Source organism: Otolemur garnettii, unplaced genomic scaffold, assembly GCF_000181295.1.
Source record: "Otolemur garnettii isolate 467f Iridium unplaced genomic scaffold, OtoGar3 scaffold00075, whole genome shotgun sequence".
NCBI lineage: Eukaryota > Metazoa > Chordata > Mammalia > Primates > Galagidae > Otolemur > Otolemur garnettii.
The window spans coordinates 1,000,630-1,009,316 of NW_003852470.1; positions in this window are offsets into that span (position 1 = coordinate 1,000,630).

Sequence of the window (8,687 nt, forward strand, 5' to 3'; positions counted from 1 at the left end):
GGGGGGCAGCTTCTCCAGATCCAGGGTGGGGGATGAGCCAGGCAGAGTCGGCATGGGCAGGCCGTCCTCACTGAGCCTCTGCCTGCTCCTCGGTCACTCAGTCAGATGCAGAGCATTGCTAGGGCCCAGCCCTGGAGCACAGCCTGCACCCTGCTCCCTCCTGCTCTGTCGGAGTGGGGGGGGTGGGGGGTGGGGGGGTGGGGTCAGCCCAGCACGCTTCTGGGTTGTTCCTTCATTAGGCAATGGCTAAGTGCTGGGGCACCATCTACAAGGCTGCCATCCATGCATGTACCCTGCCTGAACACTGGGCCTAGGCTCCAGGCATCCCCTTTTGAGCTATTGTCACCTGTCTGTGTCTGAAGGGAGCCCCAGCTCAGAGGTTGATGTGGGATCAGGGTTGGCCTCTGAAGGGGGGAGGGTTCCCACAGAGTGGGCCCTCTTTGGCTTCAGTGTTCCCACATGGCAAAGGAAGGGCTGAGCAGAGGAGGCCAGCACCACCCAAAGCCATCCAGCCTAGTGGGGCACAGGGTGGAACCTGCTATCCAGCTTTGAGACCAGCTGGAGGGGGAGGACACCCCTGACCCCAACGCCAAGGCTGATGGGTCTTGTGGGGAAATCAAGTGTTGCTTCCATCTGCCTGTCCCCTCTTTCCTCCCTGTGGGGCCCACTCCAAGTGGGTGGCCCTGCTGGCCTTCCCCAGCTGGCACAGGGTGGACACTTGGTCTAGGCCTGGCTGAAAGAACCAGCCCAACTGAGCAGGGGAAGGGCTCTCTCTTGGGCCTCCAGGCCCCTAGGGGCAGTGCCTGGCTTGGAAGGAGGCAGGAGAGTGACGTGGTGGTCACTGTGGGTCTGGGGCTCTGTGGGAGCCAGCAAGGGCATGGCTACAGGTGTCCCTCCCTCAGAGGCCCAGGAGGTGCTGGGGCAGCTCATAGGGCTGCCCAGGGGTGAACTGGGTGTGTGTTCCGGCACTGACAGGGCGGGGCCCCAGGTGACTTTTTTAGAAAGGGTTTGATGTTTGTTGTTCCAAACAGGTGTCCAGTCATGGCCGTGGGAATGAGCAGAGCTTTGGCCTCCTCTCCTGTGTTTTATAGCTTCACACCATTTTTATTCCAAATCACACCTGGGGATCCCCAAATCATAGCACTGGGGGCTCAGAAGGTCTCAGTCAGATCCTTCATGGATCCCAAGAGGGGCTCAAGGCCCAGGCTCTGCAGGGCCAGACGAGGGTCCAGGTCCTGGATCCAGGGCCTAGCATGGAGTATGACCTCTGCCCACCTGTCTGGGGGAGGGGTCTGTAGGAAGGGAACAGCCCAGCAGGCTGGGTCCCTCGAAGCACTCAAGGACATCAAACAACACTCAGGCTCCCTCCCAGCAGGAGGTACCCTAGGCCTTGTCACAGGACCCAACCCCCACTCAGCAGAAGACAGGGTCTTCAGGGTGGGGAATGGGGCACACTACCCCATGGGCTCTGAGTTTTGGGTTCCTCCCCTTACCTGATCGTGACTTGCCCTGATGTGCCCTGGCCCATGCAAGGCCCATCTCTGCCATAAGCTCCCTGCAAGGGCCCAAGGGCACAGTGGTGCTGACCTTGGGCAGATTCTATAAAGTTCACTGGAGTAGACCCAGGGGAGGCTCAGTGGGCAGTGGCCCTTGTGGTCATTTGTATCCTGCCTGGCAGGGTTTTCTGGAGCCTGCTAGGACTGCCCGAAAGTCCACGCTGGGAAGAAGGCCTCTTCTGATGTGGTGGTAGAGCCAAATGCCCCAGCACTGCATCCCTAGGGGTGGGGGGCATGGGAGTGTGGACACACAGGCTGGGCCCAGGGCCCCACTGCAGGTGGAGTGGACAGGCCAAGTCTGGCAGGCGCACCCGGCTGGGCCGGTGGAAGTGTCCACAGTGCATCTGTAGGCCCAACCAGTCCACAATCCAAGGCCACTGGCACACACTGAACTCTGTAAAAACTGGCTTTGTGATCCTCCAGGGAGGCAGACAGCCTCTGTGCCCCCTTGGGGAGTCTGGAACCCAGGAGCAAGGGTGGGGGGTAGGGACCCCATGGGGTGGACTATGTGCTGGGTTGTGCTGGGCCAACACCCCTTCCTTCATCCCTGCACAGGCTGGGGTGGATTGAGGCCCCTGTTTGCACACACTGTGTCCTCCTAGGCCAGGCCCATACCCAAAAGGCCCTGGGATCTGGGAGAGGGGTGAGCTGGAGCCCTGTACACTGTCTCCTGGGTCCTGTGAGGCCACTTCACAGGTAAAGAAAGTCTCTCCTAAAGAGGTTAGGAAGGTGCCCAGAGCTCCCAGCCAGCTGGCAGTTGTGGTTCCAAGTCCTGGGCATAGCTCCCCACCCCTCCCTGGGCTAGAGGGCAGGGCCTTGCCTAGTCATGGCTAAGGTCTGGCTTGGCTGGCAGAGCATCCTGGAAGCTTCCGGGTTGGGGCAGACACAGGCTCCTTTGGACTCCCAGCCAGAGAAGACCATATGGGCCTGTTCAGGGTCAGTCTGGCCACTCCCTTCCCACCATCCTGGGCCAGCAGCGAGCCCTGCTCTGAACGACCTCAGCAGCTGTCCTGCTTCCAGGAGGCCTGGTGCCCTGGCAGGTGGGAGGTGGACCCTCAGGCCTGCTCTGTTCCATCCTACAACCTGGGTAGGCTATGCCACCCTCCAGACCTTAGCTTCCCTCTGTGTCTGCCTCAGCACTAAGGCCCTGCCCAGTGGCCTGGCTGCGCTCACAGACACAGGGTTCCCTTGCCAGGCCTCAGAGTGAGCCTGCCTGCTCAGCTTGTCCTGGCCTAGCTGCCTCTGCACTCCCTCCAGGCACAAGGGTCTCTGGATCCAGAGAAGGACGCCAGCTCCCTCAGCCAAGGTGAGGCAAGCTTGACCTCCTTTGGAAGTCTGGGCTGGTTCCAGGCTTGGAAGGAATAAGATGGTTTTCACTTTGGCCAGTGAGCTGAGGGCAGGCTCATGCCAACCCAGCCCACAGCCCTTCCAAGGCATGTGTGCAGGGCTGGGCAGCCTGGACCACAGCTCCAAATTGGACTGCCAGAAGGTGAGAAGGTGTCAAAGGTTGTCCTTGGGGGCATGTTTGAGGAGCACATGGGCAGCCAGTGAGTGAGGATGCTGGCCCAGCTTGGACCCCAGTGCTGGGACCTGGGATAGGAGCAGTAGTTTGGGGTTAGCACTCAAACCAGAGGGTCAGCTGGGCTGGGGGAAGATCCAGATTGAGAGGAATACTCAAGCTGGGAATATTGGGCAGAGGGAACACCCAGGTTGGGGAGCACTAGGGCCAGGGGAAAACCCAGGTTGGGGGAATATGTGGGCTTGGGAGAATTGGGCTGGAGGAAGACCAAGGATGAGGGAGCACTCAGGCTGGGGAGCACTCAAGATGGGGGAGCATCTAGGTTGGGGAGCATTTGAGCTGCAGGAGCATACAGGTTGAGAAGCATCAGGCTGGGAGAAAACCTAGGCTGGGGAGCACTTGGTCTGGGGGTGCGTCTGGCTGGTAGGCTCTGGAGCTACTGGAGGCACAGGTGTGAAGGACTCAGACTGCCCACACTGAGCACATTTATATCTGGGAACCTCAGCGAGTGACTCAGACTTACTTCCCCATCTGTGGTGTGGGCACTGCTAAGATGCCTGGGTACAGCTCCAGGGAGCCTGAGAGGGCTCTGCCTGGGCTGGACCACCCAAGCCCCACCACTGTCCCTGAGGACCTGGAGCACTGAGGACCCTCTGTCAGGATCCTGTCATCCCTGGGAGCTGCACCACCACTTTTTTCAGCATCTTTCCTCTCGGCCATGGTGAGGGCTAGAACAGGTCCTCATCCAAGCTCCTCCTGGATATGAGGTGGTCAACCCCCACCTCCCGGGCCATTTCCTTGCAAGGGGAACTGTGCTCCTGGCCCATAAAGCCCCCGTTGGTGTACCTGCGGGCTGGGCCTGTGGCACTGGGTGGTCTGGGGGCTGCAGAGTCATCCTGGAGCCCCAGCTCCCAGGGCCACAAGCCTCTAGAACAGCAGTTCTCAACCTGTAGGTCGCAACCCCTTTGGGGGTCGAACGACCCTTTCACAGGGGTCCCGTAAATACATCCTGCATATCAGATAATTACGATTCATAATTGTAGCGAAATTACAGTTATAAAGTAGCAACAAAAGTAATTTTATGGTTGAGGGTCACCACAACATGAGAAACTGTATTAGAGGGTCGTGGCCTTAGGAAGGATGAGAACCACTGATCTAGAACATGCCTGCTCCTGACAGTGAGGGCAGCCAATGTCCAGGGGCCAGGGAGAAAGCTGAGTTGTAGAACATCATGAAACCACCTGTGTGCGAGGTAAGGAAGGAACAGAGCCCCACTGACTGGCGGTGTGGGGATTACCTGCCTCCCCTCCTGCACGTGGGCCTGTCTTGAGGTGCATCTGGCCATGAAATTCCACCCACGCACTGAGTGTGTGAGAGTCACAGACCACTGAACATCAAACACCTCCCTGTGCCTCCCAGGACAGTAAGAGGATGCAAGGAGGGCCTTCTTGCCCCTGGCCGTGGGAGGGGGCCCCTGAGATGGATCTGGGCCAGAACCCACAGCCTAAAATGGGGGTCAGCAGAAGAGCACAGGGGCAGCCCGGGGTGCACCCCACCCCACGCTGTACAACCAGCAGGGACCCTGAAGTCACCAGCTAAAGGCACTGTCAGGACTTGGGACCACCCCACTGGGCCTGGCCCCTCGTCTGGGGTGACCTTGGTGAAGATGACTGGGGTGTTGGTAGTGGAACAAGTCGCCTGGGATGTTTGGAGTATCTGGCTCTCTGTTCTGTCCAGTGCCCCGCCTGGGGCCACCTGCTGAGCACTGACCAGGCCACCACCCTTCACGCCCTGCCCACTCAGAAGAAACTGGTACAACCTTGAATCACAGAATAGAGGTGCCCACACCCACGGGCCACGTGGGGAGCCTGGACCAGCCCAGGCCCTCTCCCTAGAATCTGTCCCCAGACACATTTCTGAAGAGGACAAAGGAGGGAAGCCGGGACCAAGGTGCTCAGCGTGTGCTCTGCAGGGCTCTGTCTGACAGACCAGGGAGTTTGGTGATAGCGGTTTCACACAGTGAGAATGACACACAGCTCCATGGGCTTCCTGGGCCACTGTTCATAGGGCCACCAGGAGGGCCCTGCTGGACCCTCTGCTTCCTGCTGCCTTTGCCTGCTTTGCCGTCAGCAGGTCTCCGGTCAGGGCTTCCAAGGTCATTCCTCCCACGAACACCACAGGTGCCTTCCGGGTCTGACCTGCCTGTCCTGGGGCTGACGCTGGTGACTCCGAGCACTTGCCCCTACAGCATGGGAGCAACTGGACCCCGCCCACAGCTCAGCGTCTGGCAACCTAGAGCTCCCAGGTAAGAGGAGCCTACAGTACTTCCCTACCCCACCCCCAAGCCCAGTGTCCTCCTCCCTCCTGGCCCCTCCTTCACTGCAGCGCCTCCGCCTCTCAGTCTGTTCTGAACCTCACTGTCACCTCCTCCTTTGGGGACCACTCAACTTGCATGATTCTGACCCCCTCTCTACTTCAGACAGACCTAAGAGGTCCAGTTCCGGCTCTCCCAGGAGAAGTGCTGCCGCTGTCCCGGCTCCAGAGGCTGCCTTCTCCTCCCCAAGAAGAGCAAGGCCACCTGACCTACCCATGGCTGAAGGAAAGCTTGAGAGCCAGACAGTGTGGCCAAAGGCAGGGCAGTGGGCTAGACTCTGCTCAGACAGCAGGGACAGCAAGCCCCTGCTACGCCCAGCTGGGGTGTCCTCTGGAGCACCTTGCAGCCCCTCCTGGGTGCCTGCAGGGTAGACACCTGCAGACCACTGGGAGGCAGGTCATACACACACAGGCTCTTTGCAGCAAAAGGAGGTCACTGAAGGGAGGGTGTGAACCAAGAGGCCACCCTGCTCTGCAGCCTACCCAGGTCCTCCTCTCTGGCCCTCAGCAACCTCCTCCCTTGGGTCCCTGCAGGGCAGTATCCTCTCTGGGCCAAGTGCCCAACTGCAGTGCCAGGCTTGGGACCCAGGAGCCAATCAGGTCTTATCCAGATACAGGTTGGCTACATCATTCATTCACCTCCTGCTCTGGGCACTCACCATGCGAGCACCAGGACTAGTGCTGGGAAATGGCACAGCCAGCTGCTGTCTGCTGGTGGTCTGGGGAGGGAGAACAGGAGGCTCATGAGAGATGGGGCAGCCGAGCCCAGAGCAGCATTAGCTGGGGGATGGGGGGCCAAGAGCAACAGGGTACGGGCCAGGAACATGGTATTCGTGTAGCCAGACCTCTGAGCAGAGCACCCACTTATCCTTCCCTGTCTGGAGGTCAAGGGGGAACAGGCAGGGCTCCCAGTGCACTGGTGCAGGCAGGGCTAGCTGTCTTGGGGGGCACACTGTCCCTCCTGCCTGGGTCCTTCCTTGGTAGCCCCTTGCTCCAAGCCATGGAGAGGCCCTGCCTGGGGGGTTAGACAGTGAAGACAAGGAGCTCTGTCCATCTCTTCTGGACAGACTGAACCAGGACAGGCCCAGGACAGACCCTATCCCCAGGGGCCCTACTGCCACAGGCCTGTGCAGAATATGGTTCTGTGTTTTTGTGGCTCCGGGGCCGCTAGGCAGATACCAGAGCTGTCTTGTTTTAGCCCTACATCGGGCAAACCTGAATAATAATGGTTTTGCTCAACTTAAAAACAGACAGTCATCTTTCCATCAAGAAACATCTTTTGAAGAAGTTTGAACAGGGTCCTGCGCTGAGCAAAGCCTCAAGCTGGGGCCATCTGAACCTCCCACTCTGTGGCCCTACTCCAGGAAGGGCCCCTCCAAGGAAAGGTGGCCGGAGTGGAGGTGGGACACACTGTAGAAGGCAGAGGGGGTGGAGAAGGAGCTGAGAAGCTGTGCCGAGAGTGCTGTCCCCAGCCCTACATCCAGTCCCCCTGTACTGGTCCCCCCACTGGTCACCCTGAGCTGCCTGTTCACCATGAATCCCAACTCCAGGCCTGAGGCTGAATGTTCAGATACCAGGACTTCTTGGAAAGTTGGGAAGAGACCCAGGGTCGGCATGCCCAGGGTGTGGGGACATCCATGGCCAGAGCCCCAGGACTTTGACTGTGTCACCTTACTTGGAAAGGGGAACTAAGGTTCATATCAGCTGACCAGGAGCTGTCCGGGGTCATCCAACGGTCCTGAAAAGGAGAAGAGGGAGGAGGAAGACCAGAATCGGGGATGTGAAGGCAGGTCAGTGGGTGCCACCACAGGCCTTGACAGAGGATAAGGGCCAGGAGCCAAGAAGTGAGAGAGCAGGCTGCCCCCAGAGCCTCCAGGAGAGGACGTGGCTCTGCCAACACCAGAGTCCAGCCAGGGAGACCCGAGTCTGACTTCTGATCCCCCAGCTGTATGAATAAATTTGTACTGTTTAAGCTGCTGGGTCTGAGATCACTGTTTACAGTAGTCATCGGAGACCTGCCACCCTCCTTCCTGGGGCAGGGTTTAGCAGACAGAAGAGCTGGGGGCACGAAGCACTGACTGTAGCCACCACCCTGTAGCCAGCAGGTATGTATGGGCCTCCCATGGCCTTTGTGGAAGCCACCTGCTGAGTGTGGGTTGACAGTCACTTGGAGGCCCTCAGGGACTGCCAGCCCCGCCCTCACCTTACCAGGGAGCAGGCCCCAAGCAGGAGTGTGGGCCTATCTGGGGTCACATGGGAAGCAGAGCTGGGCTCAGACCAATGGGGTCACCCTCCCCCCAACAGTCGCCTGCCCTGTGGTCAGGCTACTTCCTCGGTGGGGAAGACAAGCCCCTCTGAGCTGTCCCAGTGCTCAGCTCAACTTCCGGAGTCCCCAGAGGGAGATGCCTGGGGGCATCCAGCAGCTGGGGGTCCCACGGTCGTCTGTGGAAAGCACAGGTGGCCACAGCCAGAACACCGCACCTGTGGTGGAACCCAAGTGGGGGGAGCCCCCCTAGAGGAGCTGCCCTGGTGTGACACAACAGAGGAAGAGCCAGCTGTCTGGGTGGTGGGCCACCAAGTGGGTATAGGGGGGCTCCCGTGTGAGTGGCAGGCTTCTGTCTGGATCATGGGCTTGAGCTTTGCCTTTGAACTTCCAACTTTCTCTCAGGAGCCCTTTTGGGCTTATAGTCTGGGGTCTTTGTGGGGGCACCTGGAGGGCTGTAGGGAGGTGCAGGGCATGTGGGGGCTTGGCTGCTGCTCATGGGGGGGGCGCCCTCTGCTGGCGGATTGGAGCAGGGCGTGGGTGGTGCTGACGGGGGAGCAGGGCGCTAGTGGCCTGGCTCCTTCTGCAGAGACTCCAGCTCTGGCTACCCGACGTGCTGGCTCCTGGGGACAGGCGTTTGGGGGGCCCCTCCATATCCAAAGAGTAGCAAGCTGCTCAGGAAAGTGCCACCTTGGCTGCTGTGGCCTTGTCCCTGAGGGACGGTCTCCAGGCAGGGATGGCCCCAGTCAGGCACTCTCTGGGCAGGTATTTGTCCACTCCTTCCTGTCCCCAGCCTGCACCCAGCCCATGTCCAGCCCATGCCCAGTCTGCATCCATTTGTAGCCAGGGAGATAGGCTGCACTGGAATCACACCCCAGTTTCCCACTAGTGACAGCCCTTCCCAAGGGGGCCACCTACAGGGTCCCCAGCCTACTAAGGTCCCTCACATGGTGGGTGGATGCAGTCAGTTGCTATG